This window comes from Natator depressus, chromosome 5 (genome assembly GCF_965152275.1).
Source record: "Natator depressus isolate rNatDep1 chromosome 5, rNatDep2.hap1, whole genome shotgun sequence".
NCBI classification, from domain to species: Eukaryota; Metazoa; Chordata; order Testudines; family Cheloniidae; genus Natator; species Natator depressus.
In genome coordinates, this window is record NC_134238.1 from 68,333,772 (window position 1) to 68,350,334 (window position 16,563).

The window sequence follows — 16,563 nt, forward strand, 5'->3', positions numbered from 1 at the left end:
ACTGAATGGGCCTTTCTTTAATATCTACTTTCTTGGTGTACTGTTCTTGATGGTGGAAGAAAGAGAAAACAAAACAGATGAGCAAGATAAATGCAAGTCATTAGGCAAGAAATAGAAAACACACAAAGCTAACACAGATCTATGCAGTATGTTAATACATTATTTATTGTGTAATAAAGTAATGTATCTGGATTACATACAAATTACAAGCCATTACTGCTTCTGTTGACCTTTTGAAACTCATTGTTCAGTTTGCAGAATTGCATTCAAAAGTTTTGTCTCAAAACTTAACCACTCATTGCATTTAAGAAGATAGGGTTTTTTTGCCAGGAGAAAATGCGAACGCAGTCCCCCACTACCACAAATTTATGCAGTCAAGTTTCCCACATTTGGGGAAATCGCAGGGGTCAGCACACCTGCAGTGCAATGGATGAGCCTCGCTCTGAGAAAACCACCTTCGTGATTATGGTATCTCCCCTGCCAGGTTGACATATTGGATTATGATTAGACTATGAATGCAAATGTAGCAGACATTCTTTTTGTTAACGTTCCTTCCATGACCCCAGGTCCACACCCTAAATGCCAGTATATTCCTTCTCCTTTTAACACTAGACTTTCCTTAAATGACATTTTTGTCAGTTTGACATTCCAGTCCAGCAGAAGAATATGTATGCAAATGAACGTTTCTTTTTTTTAAAAGTTTGCTTTAGGCATGAAGTAACTGTGTGATTTGGTTGGCTTTTAATAGAATGACATCTATGCAATGCAAGCCAATGAATAGCTAGGATTCACGAGACAGTAAGATTCACTGGCATTTTCACAGAATCATCCTTACAAACCAAGAGTGAAAAAAGAAGGAAATTTATCAAGAAGTTAATATTTCCCCCTTTATCATTTTATGTTTCTCATAATTGTTGGCAACTGATTTTAATGCTGGTGAAGGGTGACAGATTGGGTGTCCTGGAGAATGAAGTCCTCTCTCAGCAGAACAGGTTTACTAGCTGTGTAACTTCCCTACACTGCCTTGCCAATGCATTTCAACCCTGATGAAGGCTATGTCTACACTAGAAAGTTTTATTGACAGAAGTTCTGCCAGCATACTGCAACCAACATGCTTCATTTGACAGAGTGCAATCACATTTGGCTGCCTTTGCTGGTGCAGCATGTCCTCACAGAAACAGGTTATATGCGCAAAAGACATAGGGCATTTTGGGAAGACATCCCAGTGTCCCCCATGCCATTGTCTGGCACGCTACCTTGTAGAAAATATTTGCAGTGTTTTGTGATCCTGTTGTTAGGTTTTGGGGACAGCATCACCCCTCCTAGGGAATTATGGAAGTTTGAGGTAAAATTTCCGTAAATCCCTCGTTCCATCCCATACTCTACTCTGTTATGCCATTTTTCTTTCTTGCCATCAGAACCACAGATGCTTTACTGATCAGTGGAGCCGTCTTGTCCATTTTAAGGACAGAGCAAGAGATTATTTTGTGTCTGTGGAACCAAAGTGTTTAGACACACAGCAAGGATACCGAGCCTGAGTGTAAAGCAGAAAAGGAAGCTGGAATGCTGTCAAGTATTCACTAACCAACTGCACACAGTGGAGTAGTGGTTTGGGGCCCGTACTATGAGAACAGAATTGTGGGATTGGATTGTGATGCAAACCTGGGACAATCGGCAGTGGTTGCAGAATTTTCGGATACAGATGGCCACATCATAAGGTTGTGTGCTGAGCTCACCCTAGTTCTACAGTGCACAGAAACCAACTGCTCTGACAGTGGAGAAATGGGTGGCAGTTGCTGTCTGGAAGCTTGCAACCCCAGATTGCTAATGGTCAATGGGCAATCAGTTTGGGGCCAGTTGTCATCCACGTGTGCAAGGTGATTAAACATATTTTGTTGCACAGGGTTTCATGCTGGGCAATATTGAGGGAGTGATAGATGGATGTGATGCAATGGGCTTCCTGATCTGTGGTGCAGCAATAGATGGGACTCATATCTTAAATCTGCATGCCCCTCCCCACTGCCTTGCCTCTGAGTATATAAGCAGAAACGGTGCATCCCCACGGCAATGCAAGCATTAAGGATGATTTACTGATATTAATGTTGTCTGAATAGAGAATGTTCATGATGCTCACATCTCAGGAATACAGGACTTTCTGCAAAGCTGAAAGCAAGGACACTTTACCCAGACTGTCTTATTGACATTAATGAGGTTGCCATGCCAATTGTGATACCCAGGGACACTGCATTTTGTTTCCCCAGCTCATGAAGCCACAAACCATACAGGTGCCTGGACAGAAGGACAGATTTAAACATCACCTGGACTGGTGAAAGATGGTTGTAGAATGTGCCTTTGGAAGACTATAGGGCAAGTGGAGGTGTCTCATGACAAGGCTGGAAAATACTCTTGACATTATTGTTGCATGTTGTGTACTGCATAACATTGGTGAAGCTAGAGGGGAAACACTACTGCCAGGGTAGAGGGGTGAGGTTTCCAGGCTGTCTGCTGATTTGGAGCAGCCTGAGACAAGGTTGGTGACTTGTACCACTACAAGTGCTGTGCGGTTTAGAGAAGCTTTAAGAGCACAGTTTGATAGTAAGCAGGAGCCAGCATATTACTTTGGGCTTATGCAAATACAGTAACTGGTTTATCAATTGTGTTTTTAATGGGGAGGAAGGGTCATTGCTTTGGGGGATTTTCATCTCTGCATTGTAAATAAAATAAAATTGTTTTCATAAAATAGAATTTTATTAAACATCATTTACAATCTATAAATATATAGAAAAAGAAAGAGCAAGGTGTATGCAGCTACATCACATCAGGCAGTAGGTGTGTTCACAGTAGTTCTCATTATTGTTCACTGGGGCTGAATGCCAGGGATACTGCTGCAGGAAAGATTGGAGACCCTACAGAAGAAAGGACTTCATGGCCCTATCAGGAGTAAGGACCCACAGCTAGCCTGCTTACCTGCTAGGTTAACCCAGGCAGTCTAATGAATGCAGCTGGGCCCCATTTCAGTCACCTGATTTAGCCAACTGGGCAGTTTGGCCAGAGGATTTGCAGACCTGCTCTTAAAATGAGAAGCTGCTGACTGCTTGAAGCATTTGCCCATGATTGGGATAATTCTTTGTTCCTAGCCTTGTACCATCTTGGTCCATTCCAGTCCTGCTCCTGCTTTTCCTTATTCTAGGTAACCTGATTCTGACCCTCAGCGCCGATTCCTGACTGATTTTGACCCTTGGTTCTGACCTCTGACTCTAGTTCTGATCCTGGGCTCTGACTCCTGGTTCTTCATTCCAGCTGTGACCCTTGGCTCTGGCCCCTGGCTAAGGACTCCTACTCTGAGCACTAGGTCCTTTCTCCTGCTCTGACCACCACAGCCAGAAGAAATTTTTCTCCAAGCTATGTAGTGGCTGTTGGGATGCTGTCCTTTGGGTGCTTTGATCAATAATATGCTCTAACACCTCACTTCAAGTGCTGCAGGATGTCTTGGGGCACCTCTCAATCTTTCTGTCTTCCTCTCTCTCCTCAAGCATATGGTCCCACCATTTTTTAATCTGACTCTGGGCTGGGTAGTCTGGATCAATTTGAAAACCATGTCTTCTCTTTTCTGTTTCTCTCTCTCCTCCTCAGGCTCAGTTGATCAGTACATGTAGAAGGGATACTCCTAAAGGGTACCCCAGCTGAAGTTACTGATAAACAAATAGAAAGCCATTGTTGGGGGTGTGTGTGTTTGTGTTTGAGGAGGGGGGGTGCCAGACAGCAGACTATAACTGTCTACATTTTCCCATCTCAGGTGTATAAAACTACTATGTCTCACAATCCCCATTGCTTCACAAGCCTTTAAGAGCATGCAGCATGGGGAGTACGGGGGAGTTTTTTTAACCCTTGTAGCTGTGAGGGCTGGGTGGGCATGGGGGCTTAAGTTTAGTAGTCATTACTATTCTATGCCAAAAAGTTACTCATTACAGATAATCATGGTCCTTGAGGATATAATGAGGTGGGTCTCCAAGGGCCAGAGAAGGAAGCTGCTTGAAAGGATTAGTGGTTGGCTGAGGCTGTTTACTGCCAGCCTCTTCAAAATGATGATCCCTCAAGTCCTTACAGAATGGCATCGGAAAGTGTCCTATTATGGCAGGAGAAACAAGACAATTCTGATTAGAAACGTCCAGGCAAAGATTAAATACTACTTTCTAGAAAAGTTCTGTGAAATTTTACCAGCACGCTCCAAAGCTGTGTGTATTAAGATCAATGGCCTTCATAAGCAGTGGGGAGTCCTGGCTTAACATATGTCAGGAGTTTAAATCACTGTTTCTCCCTCTTTCCTGAATTCAGTGCATGCAAGTGTAGACTAAAAAACATTCTAGATCCTTTTATTTACCGCCGTATTGCATTTTATTAGTTCTGTTTGTTCCAATGATGTTGCATTTTATCTGTTTGGATGGTTTGAAGAAAGCATGTTCTGTAAAATTATGTACTGAAGTTCACTCATCAGTTTCACGGTAGCTAAGAAGTGCTTCTGCATTGCATAGTGCTTTAAAAAGCATTGCAAGTGCTTTTATTTTGTTACTATTTTGCATTTTATTGGTTCAAAGAAATCATATTCTGTAAGACTGTGTATTTAGAGTGCTCACTTACTGGATTCACTGTAGTTTAAAAACAATACTTTGTATGTTTTGTCTTTGCTGCAAAATTTGTGTTCCTATTTTTGTATTCCTATCTTGGCCTCTTGCCTGCTAATTTCATTTCATGCTCTTAAAATAATTCAGCTAGTTCAAAACAGAATTCCTTTCTCCCCACATGTGAACGGCCACCATGGAGAGAAGTGGGAGGGAAGAAAAGAACGGTGATGATGCTTCAGAGACTGCGGAGAAAACAAACAAAATAGTCTGTATTAATGGGCCAGCCCTATTAAATTACACTGGAGTCCCCTTCCAATGCATCCAGCTGGGTCTCAAAGAGCACCTGGCTCTTGGTTCTGGCATCATCTGTGTCAATGTCTTCAGTGGTATCTCCCTTCATCACCAGTTCCAGGGTGCCCTTCAATGCAGGTCACAAGATGTCCACTGTTGTTGGCGAGAAGGTGGTGGGGTTCTCGTTCAGTATGGTACTGAGCAGCTCATCATAGGGGCATATTTTAGTAAGCCTTCTACAGTTCCTTTCCTCTATGCCTGGCACTGACCTTTGTCCCTGCTGTACCCCTGGGCCTCTATTCCATTTCCAAGTGTACATCTTTATTCTTCTTGAAGGAATTCCACAGTTGTGCCTGCACATATTCCTCCCCACACAGCTTGAGGAAATCTAGGACCTATTTTCTAGAGCAAGTAATACCATGAGGGTAAAGTGCCTGAACAGATGGTGCAAAGTGCAAAGGTGGGTTAGCAGAAAAGGAGGCATTTCCAAAGTAGGCTGAGGACTTCAATTTTTCTATTGGAGAGGGGGTGCCTCCAGTTACTGTGACCCTGGGCAGCAGAGACTTAAACAAACAAAAAGGCCTGAGTGGTCACTGCTGTGGAGACAGTTGTATTGTAAGCTTGTTGCTGGATGACCTATTGTATTAGCATAGGTACTTCTGCATCCATACAGGCATTGTGCCAGTTTAAAAGTTGCCAGTTGAGTGCTTATGTCACTCAAGGAACTGGTTTAAGTTTGAGGAACTGGTTTAACTTTGCCAGCTAAAGTTGAAGATTTTGGCAGCAGGATTTAAAATCGAGAGTGGATGCATTCAAGGTTCTGCTGACAAAAGGCCTGCTTTGCTGGTAAAACTTCATAGTATAGATCAGGCTGAAGGCATCACTTATTGGGGAGAATATTGTTCAGATTTCATAATCATTCAAACCTTGGTCTCTCTGTTGAGACTTCCAAATGTGCTAAGACATTTGTTGTATTTTAGGTTTGTTTTTTTTCTTTGTGGACTTGGCTTAAGACCACAACCTCATGTAAAGTGGGCACTGGAGAGACTTCAGGTGGCTGTGATTTTTGCTAATCTGAATCCATCTTGGGTCACAATCTAGTGCTAAAAAGCACCGAAATCCACTTATTAATAATCTTCTCAGTCATTCAGGTTTCATTTTTTTCCAATCTCTTAACATTCACTTAAAGAACCTTCTTCTGCTACACCTAGTACAACAAAAATTGTAACAATCAGCTATTCTAAAGTACACTTTTAATTTTATATTTAATGTTTTCTAGTCTCCACATTATTATTTATTTTGGCAGTGCCTAAAGGCCAACCAAAAATGGGGCCCTATTGTGCTAAGCATTGTACAAACACAGTAGCAGATGGTCCCTGCACTGAAGAATTTACAGTCTCAGTAGGCAAGACAGATACCACATGGGGAAGGGGAATACCACACAAGCAGAGTGAACAATGTGATGGCAGCAAATGGCATGTTAGCTTCATAATTCTTTTTGGGGGGGTGCGGGAGAGTGGGTTTAGTTAAGAGGAGCATCAACTAAATTGAAAGAGGGGAGGAAAGGTGTGAAACAGACAGGGGAGGAGAGAGTAAGAGGGGCAAGTGTGGTGCAAAACCGAGGTGAAGAGAGTGTTAGGGAGAAGTGAAAGGGTAGGAGCAAACAGCTGATCAGCACAGGGCTTGAAGTCCTGTCAAAACTGTACAATGTTTCCTGAGTGTCTAGAAGTCCCTGCTTTGGGTGCTTCTATTACTACTGGCTGGAGTCTGAGGCTGGCTCCTCTCTGCCATTTTTTCCAAAGGCCACATGTGGGGAGGGAGGGAAGGGAGGCACTACTTGGGCCCTAGTATTACTATGAATAATCTTTAGTACAGTGACAGGCCTGGCACCTTACTGCCCCTTGGGGAACCTTGCCACTCCAAGTTCACGTGCTCGCCTCTCTGTGGGTGGCCTGATGAAGCCTAATGGCCTCTCTCCACACAATCACCCCTTATTGTGCCCTAACAGCCGGAGTCCATATAAATCGCTCCCAGTGTCAGAGCGATGTGGTCCAGTGGGCAGAGTCCATATAACCCCCTCACCTCGCAGGCGGGGTAGTGCAACCTAGTGGCTGGAGACCATGTGGCTCGCCTCAGGTGTCAGGGCAGTGTGGCCCAATGGCCAGAATCCATATAATCCCCATCGCAAGCGGGGTAGTGCAGCCTAGCTACTGGAGTCCATGGCCTGAGTCCAAGGAAGTCACTCCAGCGCCCAGGCAGTGTGGCCCGCCATCCATATAATCACCCCTCTCAGGCAGGGTAGTTAGGCCTAGCGGCTGGCGTCCATTTGATTTCCGTGCTGGGCCACCACCACCCCGACCTGGAAGGGGAGGGTAGGTGGCTGGGGAGGGATAGGGGGACCCAGGCCCACCCTCTGCACTGGGTCCTGACCCAGGGCCCTGGTAGTGGCAAGTTCCCCTTGCCACCAGCTCGGCGGGGATCCACCCAAAACACACCAAGCCTCCGTGTGGCTCTAACAGCATTTTCCTCTAAAGTTCCCCTGGGTCACTTCCTACCATAACCTCTGGGTCCTCTGTGTCGAAGGGTCCTTCGCTCTGTTCCCCTGCTGTGACATGCTCCATCTGGACATCGGGGCGCATCCTGGTTTGGCTGGCTTCTGGATCCTGGAGCGGAGGCTGTCACTCCTCAGGAGCTGGCAGTGTGCCTTCTTCCCATCCAGCAGTCAACCCAGACAGAGCAGCTCTGCAGGCTTTTATACCTTTTCTCAAGTTGGAGAATGCCCAGCAGAGCCTCAGGGGTGTGGCTTCCTCTGCAAGGAAGGAAAGGGTAACTCCTGCGGTACCAGTGCGGGGCTGCTCCACCCCGTCACAGATACCCTTTACAAAGTCACTTTAAAAATATTTCTAGAAGCATGAGACGTTCATGGTATCATTGCAGAATAGTTTCAGTTTATGAAGTTTCAAAAGAATTCAGCTTCCCAAAAGGGTTGTTTATCCTTCTGGGATTGAGGATGAGCCCCCACCATCTATAAAGGGCTGGCATCTGTGATAGCCTCTGACAGCAAAACTCCTCTTCACTTGCCTTCAGGTGCCACAGATGTTTTCACTGAAATTAGGAGTGTGAAAGGTGGGTATCAGGTGCTTTTAAAATAAGCATTAGTTCAGGACAGATAGGCTGTCCTCCTGGGCTAAAGGGTTCTATCTAGGAGAAGGAAAAGTCTGATCTCAACTCCCGGTCCTTGGGTTAAAAGCAGCCTGGTGTTGGATAATGGTGGCACCAGCACTTCCTGTTGATGGTTCACCAAGTCAATCCTAACAAGGTGGAGAAGAGTGGGCATGTATTTAGTCTAACTGGAGAAAGACTCTCGCAATGTGGTGGATATAGGGGATGTCAGTGATACACTAGAGTTCTTATTGGCACAAAGTGACTGTCAGTGTAAGCAGATTTCTTCTTCTTGTGGCAAGTTACCGAAGGGCTGTAGTTGACACTCATTATGAGGAGGGGTGAGACTGGCCTGTATGGTTCTCTGCTAGGGACTACCACTAACAATGGGAGGGGATTTCAGCCCTATGCCAGCAGTTTGCCCACCCTAAGCCTGGCAGCACCAGCCCAATAGGATTTCTGGTGGCCGGTGGCCAGTGTCTGAACTGCCCTATAGAGGGTCAGGGGAGAGGTGGTCAGAGCAAAGAATCAGACTTAAAGGAGTGACCTGCACAGCCAAAAAAGCCCCATATTATAAAAGTAGCAAAACTGAATGTATCCAGTTTCATTGGTAAAGGTATAGAAGTAGCTGATGCAATGTTCAGGAGAGGTATCAATGTTCTGTGTCTACAGGAAAGATGATGGATGGGGAACATAATGAAGGAGTTGAACTTAGATTGTAAACTCTCCTATGCAGGTGACAAAAAGGGGCATACTGGAGTCTGGGTGGCAGGGAGAGGAGAGCTGAGGAAGATGGTGTTTGAAGCTAAGGGTAAGTGACAGACTGATGGCTATACTGAGCCCTAGTTAAAAGGCACATCATGTTTGTGATATCAGTGTATGCACCTCAGCCAGGATGTCATGGAGAGTTTCCACCAAGACTTGCAGGCACTACTGGACACAGCAACCCTGATCAGCTGTTGGTGATATGGGTAATCTGAATCCACTCACATGCAAAAATAGAAGAGATTATGAAATGTTTTGGGGAAAATGCAGTCTAGGCTGCATGAATGAGGAAGGGAAAGCACTACTAGACGTGTGTTCTCAAACGGTGGATAACAGCTGATATATGGTTCCAGAAGAGGGTGAGTAATTTCATTGCCTACATCACTGGTGAAAACAAAAACCAGATTGATGTGATGTTGGTGAGGAAATCTCAGAGGACCATAGTTATGGACTATCAAGAGATTGTGGTAGTGTGGGGAAAGGAGGGAACTAAGCTCAAAAGAAACAAGATTAAAGTATGTAGGGGTGTGGACAGGAATTTTAATTTCCTTGCTTTTGGAGGGGCATGTTCTGTGCCACACAATTGAGGCCCTGGGGCTGGAGTAGTTCTGTGCCCTGCTGATCATTGGGAAGGGGGTTGTCCCTGTTTGCTCCCCTTGTGCATGCCCCTGAAAGTATGGGAAATTAATGGGAAGGGCGGCTGAGAAGTTTGTGGAAGCAGTGCAGGATAAGTGTCTCGAAACTGCTTTGACATCCACTGAAGAGGAGTGGCACCACCTTAAAAGAACATAAGAACAGCCATACTGGGTCAGACCAACGGTCTGTCTAGCCCAGTATCCTATCTTCTGAAAGTGGCCAATACCAAGTACTTCAGAGGGAATGAACAGAACAGGTAATCATCAAGTGATCCATCCCCTGTTGCCCATTCCCAGCTTCTGGCATACAGAGGCTAGGGATGCTTCAGAACATGGTTTTGCATCCCTGCCCATCCTGGCTAATAGTCATTGATGGACCTATCATCCATGAATGTATCTAGTTCTTTTTTGAAACCTGTTATAGTCTTGGCCTTCACAAGATCCTCTGGCAAATATGGATCATGGTGGTAGAAGAGGTTTGTAGATGATGCAGATGGGGAAAACCAAGGGAAAGAGAGGAGAGGTAGTGGACCAATAAAGTGCAAGTAGGAATCTGAAAGAAGAAAATGGTGCATAAAGAGAAAAATGAATCCAATGAGAGTAAATGAAAACATCAAAACTAATACAAAGAAGCAAAGTGAACTTCCAAGAGGGAAGTGAAAATGGCCAAAAAGTGCCTTAGATGACTTATATACTGAACTTGTAAACAAGCTGGCAAAAAGATCTAAAGCATTGCAAAAATGACACTCAGAGAAGGATGGTATTGTAAATGATGATCATGGGAGACTGCTCGTAACACCTGAACAAAGGAAGGAGAAGTGGAAACAATACTTTGAGAGAATCTTAAATGAGGCAAATCCTGCTAGGGCAGAATTGCAAACATATGATCCTAGTGCTGTGCCTGAGTCTGACATAACAACAGAGAAGGAGGTGAGAAATGCAATCCAGGAAATTAACAGTAAGGCAGCAGGACCTGATGAAATGACAGTGGACCCGGTGGAAGTCCTGGGTGAGAGAGGCCGAAAATGGATGAGCAGAGTGCTTAAAGCCATATGGCAAGACAAGAGAATTTCCCTAGGACTAGTGCAAATCTATCTTGGTCCCAATACATAAGTCCACTGCTGTTTATCATATTGATGGACTATGTCAGCAGGAAGATCCCAATGGGAAATGTTGAGAAGCTGCTATCTGCAGATATAGCAATAAGGGCATCCTCAAAAAAAGGCCTAGAGGAACTAGTAAACCAGAGGTATTACCAGTGACCTGGCATAGGATGAAAATAAGCATGACTAAGACTGAGGTCATGTGCATCAGAGATTAATGGAGTGAGACTAACCCAGACTGATCAGTTCAAGTACGTTGGTGTCTGGGTTACAGAAGAATACAAACTTGAATATGAGGTACAGTCCAGCTTGGGGAATGCTGGAAGAGTGTAGAATAACAACTCAGGGATTGTATATGACAAGTGTATGCCACTGAGACTAAAAGCTCAGCGATATAGAATCTTGGTGCACCCTGCAATGCTGTATGGTGCAGGAGCATGGGCAATAGAGACTGCAGGTTCAATGGCTACAGGTGTCTGAGATGTTGCCTTGCCATAAGAGGAGTTACACAAAGAGACAGATTTAGAAATGAAAATATTAGGATGGAAGTCCAAGTCTGTAGTGTAGCTGAGAAAATCCAGGAAGCATGACTGTGCTGGCTCTGACACATGCAGAGGATTAATGAAGGGGACATGGTGCTGACAGTATTCCAGGAGAAGATGGAAGGAAAAAGACACTGAGGAAGCGATGGTTGGATTGTATCAAAGAACATGGAAAGCAAGTGGACCTTAGTGTCACCTCAGACAGATGAAGATGGTGGATGCTTGTACAATGACCTGACCCCAGTTAATCGGATAAGGGAAAGAACAAGAGAAAAATTCAGCCTCCTACGTTGAAACTTTTTAAATCACAATGAGGAATTAGTATATGTATCAGGTGAACTGTATTATGACCATCGCTTTATCTTCAGAAGCAGCAAACCCTCTTTTGAAGTCTATTAATTGTCCATTGTATTCTACAATGATGTGTGGGTAAATTTAAAAAAAAAAAGTCTTTCGAGGGTATCTCTGCCTGTTTTTTCCTGGCATGGTACAAAATTCTCATCTCTTAAAAGTGCAGTAGCTTCAGAACAATCATCTTAGGTATCTCTTCTACACTTGGGCTGGGGCCAAGGTCTGCAGGCACCCTTTCATATTCTGTGCTGTGACAGAAAGGATCTGCTCCAATTACATGTACCAGAAGATTTTGTGAATTTCTTCTATTGAAATTCTTTCCATTTGACCTCTGTGAAATTCCAGCTATTTTCAATTTAGATAATATAACTCCACTGAGATTTATCTAGGTTCTCTAAAGTTCTGGTAGCTAGACAAATGAGTTTTAAATTATACACAGACACATTCTGTGTGATCGGAACTATGCTGTCCTCTGGTGCGATATTCTACTTCCTTCAACTTATTCTGGAAGCTCTCCAGTCTTTGAATGGAATAATGTGGTTCTAGAAATATATTGCTAGGTTCAGCTATTATGTCAGTTTGAAATAATAATCAGTGTTTCCTTCACAGTGGCAGGAGAAGTGGGTCCCAAGTGCTTTGGCCTGCAGAGAAATTAGCTCAGTTCTGCAGAGGTAGGATAGAGGGGAAGGAAAAAGAGTTATGGCGTTTAATGGATTGTCATAACCCCACAAATTAGAATTTAGTAATAAAGTTCTGTCTTGCATGTTCAATTGTGACAAACTATCTAGACACACCCAAAATCCAGATAATTACACCCTTTGGTTAAAACAGTTAATAGACATATCTACTTCCTTTGCCAATTAAAACACTTTGCAAACTTGGGGCCTGATTCTCCACTCTCTCACACCAACTGTACGCCAGTATACCTTATTGAAGTTAAAGATAACATTGATGTAAAAGAGTGGTGACTCAGGCCTTATGTGTCAGTTGGCATAATGGCAGCATTCACAAAGACAGAAATAAAATACATAAAGAGAAAGTGAAAATTATTTTAGGAAACATGGAAAGAATATTTTCCCTGTGAACAGGACTTTGCTGAGAACTTTCTGGCCCTGCTAAAAGTACAAACATAAACTTGGAATGAGGCTATATTTGTATTTCTTAGAACAACAAACTCTATCTAAAATAGTCTGCAGAAAGGCTTCCTCTGCTCTGTAGGATGAACTTCAACCCCTTTGAATTCTATTATAAATAGTCCACATGCCTGTCTTGTGTTCTAAACTTTTATTTTTTAAAAAACTTAGCAAATGTCATGAAAATTAAGTATTCCATGCAGTGTGAACTTGTTGCTAAAGCTCCTTTCTTTCTGGAAGAAACATTAGGTCATATTGTATTAAAGATTACCACTATGCAATTCTGGTTTTAGCAAAAAATGATGATGGAGTGTTCCTGGCTTCTAAAAATAGAAATCTATGCTTTTTTTTTTTTTTTTTTTTAAGATACAAAGAACAGAGGTTTCAATTTTTTTAGTTCACGGCTGATATAACTAAGAACACTTATGACCTTAGGTGACATAACAAGAAGCTCCATTTAAAACCACCAGGAGTTAATTAATCAACTGATGTGTAAGGGCTCTCATGCTTTGAGTCATATTTTCAGGAGGTAGGTGAAGCCAAAATACACATGCAATTGCATTGCTTCATTTGCACCTGCAGTTACCCTAATTGCACATGCAAATAAATACACCCATTTATGCTCAATATCTTGCTAACACAGCATACAAGTATAAACATAAAATTGTATTTTCACTCTAGGGTCAGGCTTCCTCTTTTTAAAAGCAACTTCATTAATATTTTGTCATGAAATGTGAGGATTGTAGAAAACTAAATGGGGTGTTATTCTTCTAAATGATTCATTGATACATAAGGACAGAATCTTCTCAAATTATCAAAATTCTTTCCTTGCTTACAATTTTGCTGATCTTCAAGACTTTGAAATTAGCAGATACAACTTTTGAATTTTGGTCTAAACTTTATAGTAGCAGAGGGTTTTCTCCACTCTAAAGAAATTGGCCATAATTATGTTGATCACCATATGCCTTAGACCTCTGGAGCCTCAAAGGACCTTGTAATTGCACACATCCAACCTAGCTGACAACCATCCATTTCTGAATATCCCACCTCCCAGGAGAGGGCCATGGCAGATACTGAAGTCTCTAACAGTACATCTGCTCACTGTCTGGAAAGTTGTACTTCAGCTCCATACACTTAGATTTCATGCATGGTGTCAAAAGCGGCCAGGGAGCCTAGAAGACAGGTGAAGATGAAGCTTGTATGCTAAAGGGGTTGTCACACATGTCAGTCATGATGGAGAATAGTGTTGAGTGCCTGGAGGTGGACATTAGTCATAGGATGTCATATAGAAGACCCTCCAAATTTATATCATATATAGCCTGTTTGGATTTCAGCTCTGTTAATGAGCGTAGAGTCAAGGACAAACAGGAGCGGCACTGATCAGCACCTATTGGATTGGATTGCAGGCCCAGAGTTTTCAGCTAATTACAAAGCCATTTTGAAGGGCAGATGACATTTCTGCTTTTCACACTAATTATTGAACTTTGGGTGTTAGTTATGATGCAGACTTTTTGTAATTAATACTTTAATTTAGGGGATTAATTAGTATTCAGTTTATTAACAGAAAGACACATATATATACAATAGTTAACAGAGTCGTACGATTTGGCTCAAGATGTTAGTATTCAGATATGGATCTTTTCACCTTAATCTACCAGTTCAAATTCAGTTTAAATTGGTAGTGGCTGCATTTCTGGAACAGCAGATGACTGTTTAGTACCTTACATGAAATGAGTTAATAGCCTCAGCTACTTCCAAATGTCTAAGTCACAAATCTCTACCACCAATTGGTGTCCTTGTTGCCTCAGGACTGAATGGGCCTGTCAGAGCAAGGCTGAGACAGAGTGGCTCCAGCTCATAGGGGGAATGTTGCCAGGCTGCTGCCTGTGCTACCCCATCTTGGATGTCAGGCTTCAGGGTGCTGGGCTCTTAAGCCATCATTTTTCACAAGTGCAAAATTGAGTCAAAGTTAAATTATAAACTAAAAGGAATACATTAATGTAAAACTAATACAGATGATCAGTCTTGTTGTGCAAGCCATTTTATGTTCATATAAAGAATTGTAATAAGGCCATTATAAATGGTATGTAAATATACCCAACACTACCTCTTTTGTCAATTGTTTTATTGTGATTACCAGATGATTTTCCTGGTTTCAGTACAGAGCTGATATACTCTATCACACATGCTCAAGTTGTAAGATACTTGCTTTGCAAGACTGTAAGCTCTTCAACTTGCATGTCACTGTTACTGCAAGGTTGAGTGAATAAGAGGAGAAAGGTGGCACCATAGTCACTCATTGTAAGGAGGCAGAGTAGGTCCTTCTATCTCTTTTCCGTTTGTGTACGGGGTGCACTCCCAATATCCTGACATTTGCTGTCCCAGCTCCTCATGGGGGGTGGGGAATGTATCATCCAGTAATGAGTCCTCTGTAAGGATACGATTCTGTCACTGAAGTAATGGATTCTCTGATTTTTATCAGACCTCCATGATTTCTTTGGCTTCAGCCCGCCGCAGTGGCAGGGCTGGAGAAGCTGCTAGCTCCTGCCCAGGAGCAGCGTCAGGACTAGAGCAGCAGTCAGCCATGGGAGCAGTGGCTAGGGCTGGGTTTGCTGCTGCGGCTGGCAGAGCAGCGGCCTGGGGCTGGAACAGTGTCTGGGCTGAGTCAGCCCCTGCCACAGGAGCAGCAGCAGGGCTGGAGCAGCAGCCAGTGGTCAGCCCCCTGTGGAGCTCCCACTGTTAGTCTCTCTTCCTCCCCCACCCCTTGGCTATTTTTAGTAAAAGTCAAACAGGTTGCAGGCTTCCGTGAATTGACAAAAATCTTTAACTTTAGTCATCTCTGAGCCTTATTACCTGAGGATTCTATGGCTGAGCCCTGGTTGATTGACAATCAACAAGTGAAGGTCTAACTAGGTGACCCCCAAGGCCAGGAATATTGGCTCCCATTGACAGCAGCCACTTCAATCTGCTCAACATCACTACTTTGCTGGGAGTAATTCCTGCCACTTGGTGGTTCAGACAGACTGTTCCTTGTTCCAATTCTATTCTTCATTTCTGCCCTGACACTTAGCTAGAGTCCCAGCCTGATCTCTAGGCCCAATCACCAATGCTCTAACCATTAGGCATGACCATCCCCTTCTCAGTTTGACACCTTCCTATCAAAAATCCAGAAGGAGGAGACTCCTTCAATCACCAAAAGTAGGGGGGGAGAGACTCCTCCCCATCAAGTTCATAGAGAAGCAGAGGGGAGATTTCCCTTCCTCTCCTCATCTACGGGAAGCAAAGGAAGGAAGAGAGAGAAAGGAGACCTTCCTCATCTATCGAGAGTTAGGAAACAGACCAGGAAACCCTTTACCCTTCAGAAGGAGAATTAGAGCAAGAGATAGAGGCCTTGTCTTCTCTGCATGCTAACATCATGCTCAACCTTTATCTTCCCCCTCTCCCACCACCCCTTTAACACAGTAGGCATTCACACATCCACATGCCTCTACCAGTGCTCCACAGCGCAGCAGCCACCATGCTCTGAGCTATAGGGCAGAGCATGAGGTAGCTTTTTTTAATGTGTTCTCAAGGTTAATGCAATATAAATGTGCAGCCACAAAAATCAAGATATGATCTTTACATCCCTTCCTGTAAGCCCACTGGGCACCCATTCCTGTATACTACCTTGCCATCTTCCTGTGCTGTAACCCCTGACCAGAAGTGGTCTATCTTCATATTCCTTTACTGAGCGTTCATGCTCAGTAAAGGAATATGAAGATAGACCACCCTGCTTGCAGTTTCTCCGGCTTCACCCATCTCCGGTGTTTGAAACAGCAGAATGATGGCCTCTAAGAAGCCAATGTATTAGTGTGCAGCCTCACGGCTATATGACTGACTGCATCAGAGTCTTGGTGCAGCTTTGAAACAAAGTGAGCAAAACCCACGACTTGAATAATATAGAGGATTTGTGTAGTTTG

At 43.5% G+C, this 16,563-nt stretch overlaps 1 non-coding gene across 1 annotated transcript; it reads right to left on the bottom strand.

Annotated features, from left to right (window-relative positions):
* Positions 1-327: 327 nt before the first annotated feature.
* On the bottom strand, positions 328-492 carry LOC141988302 (U1 spliceosomal RNA). Its single transcript, XR_012639728.1, has one exon. It is a non-coding gene; the product is annotated as a U1 spliceosomal RNA (small nuclear RNA).
* Between the last annotated feature and the right edge of the window lie 16,071 nt (positions 493-16,563).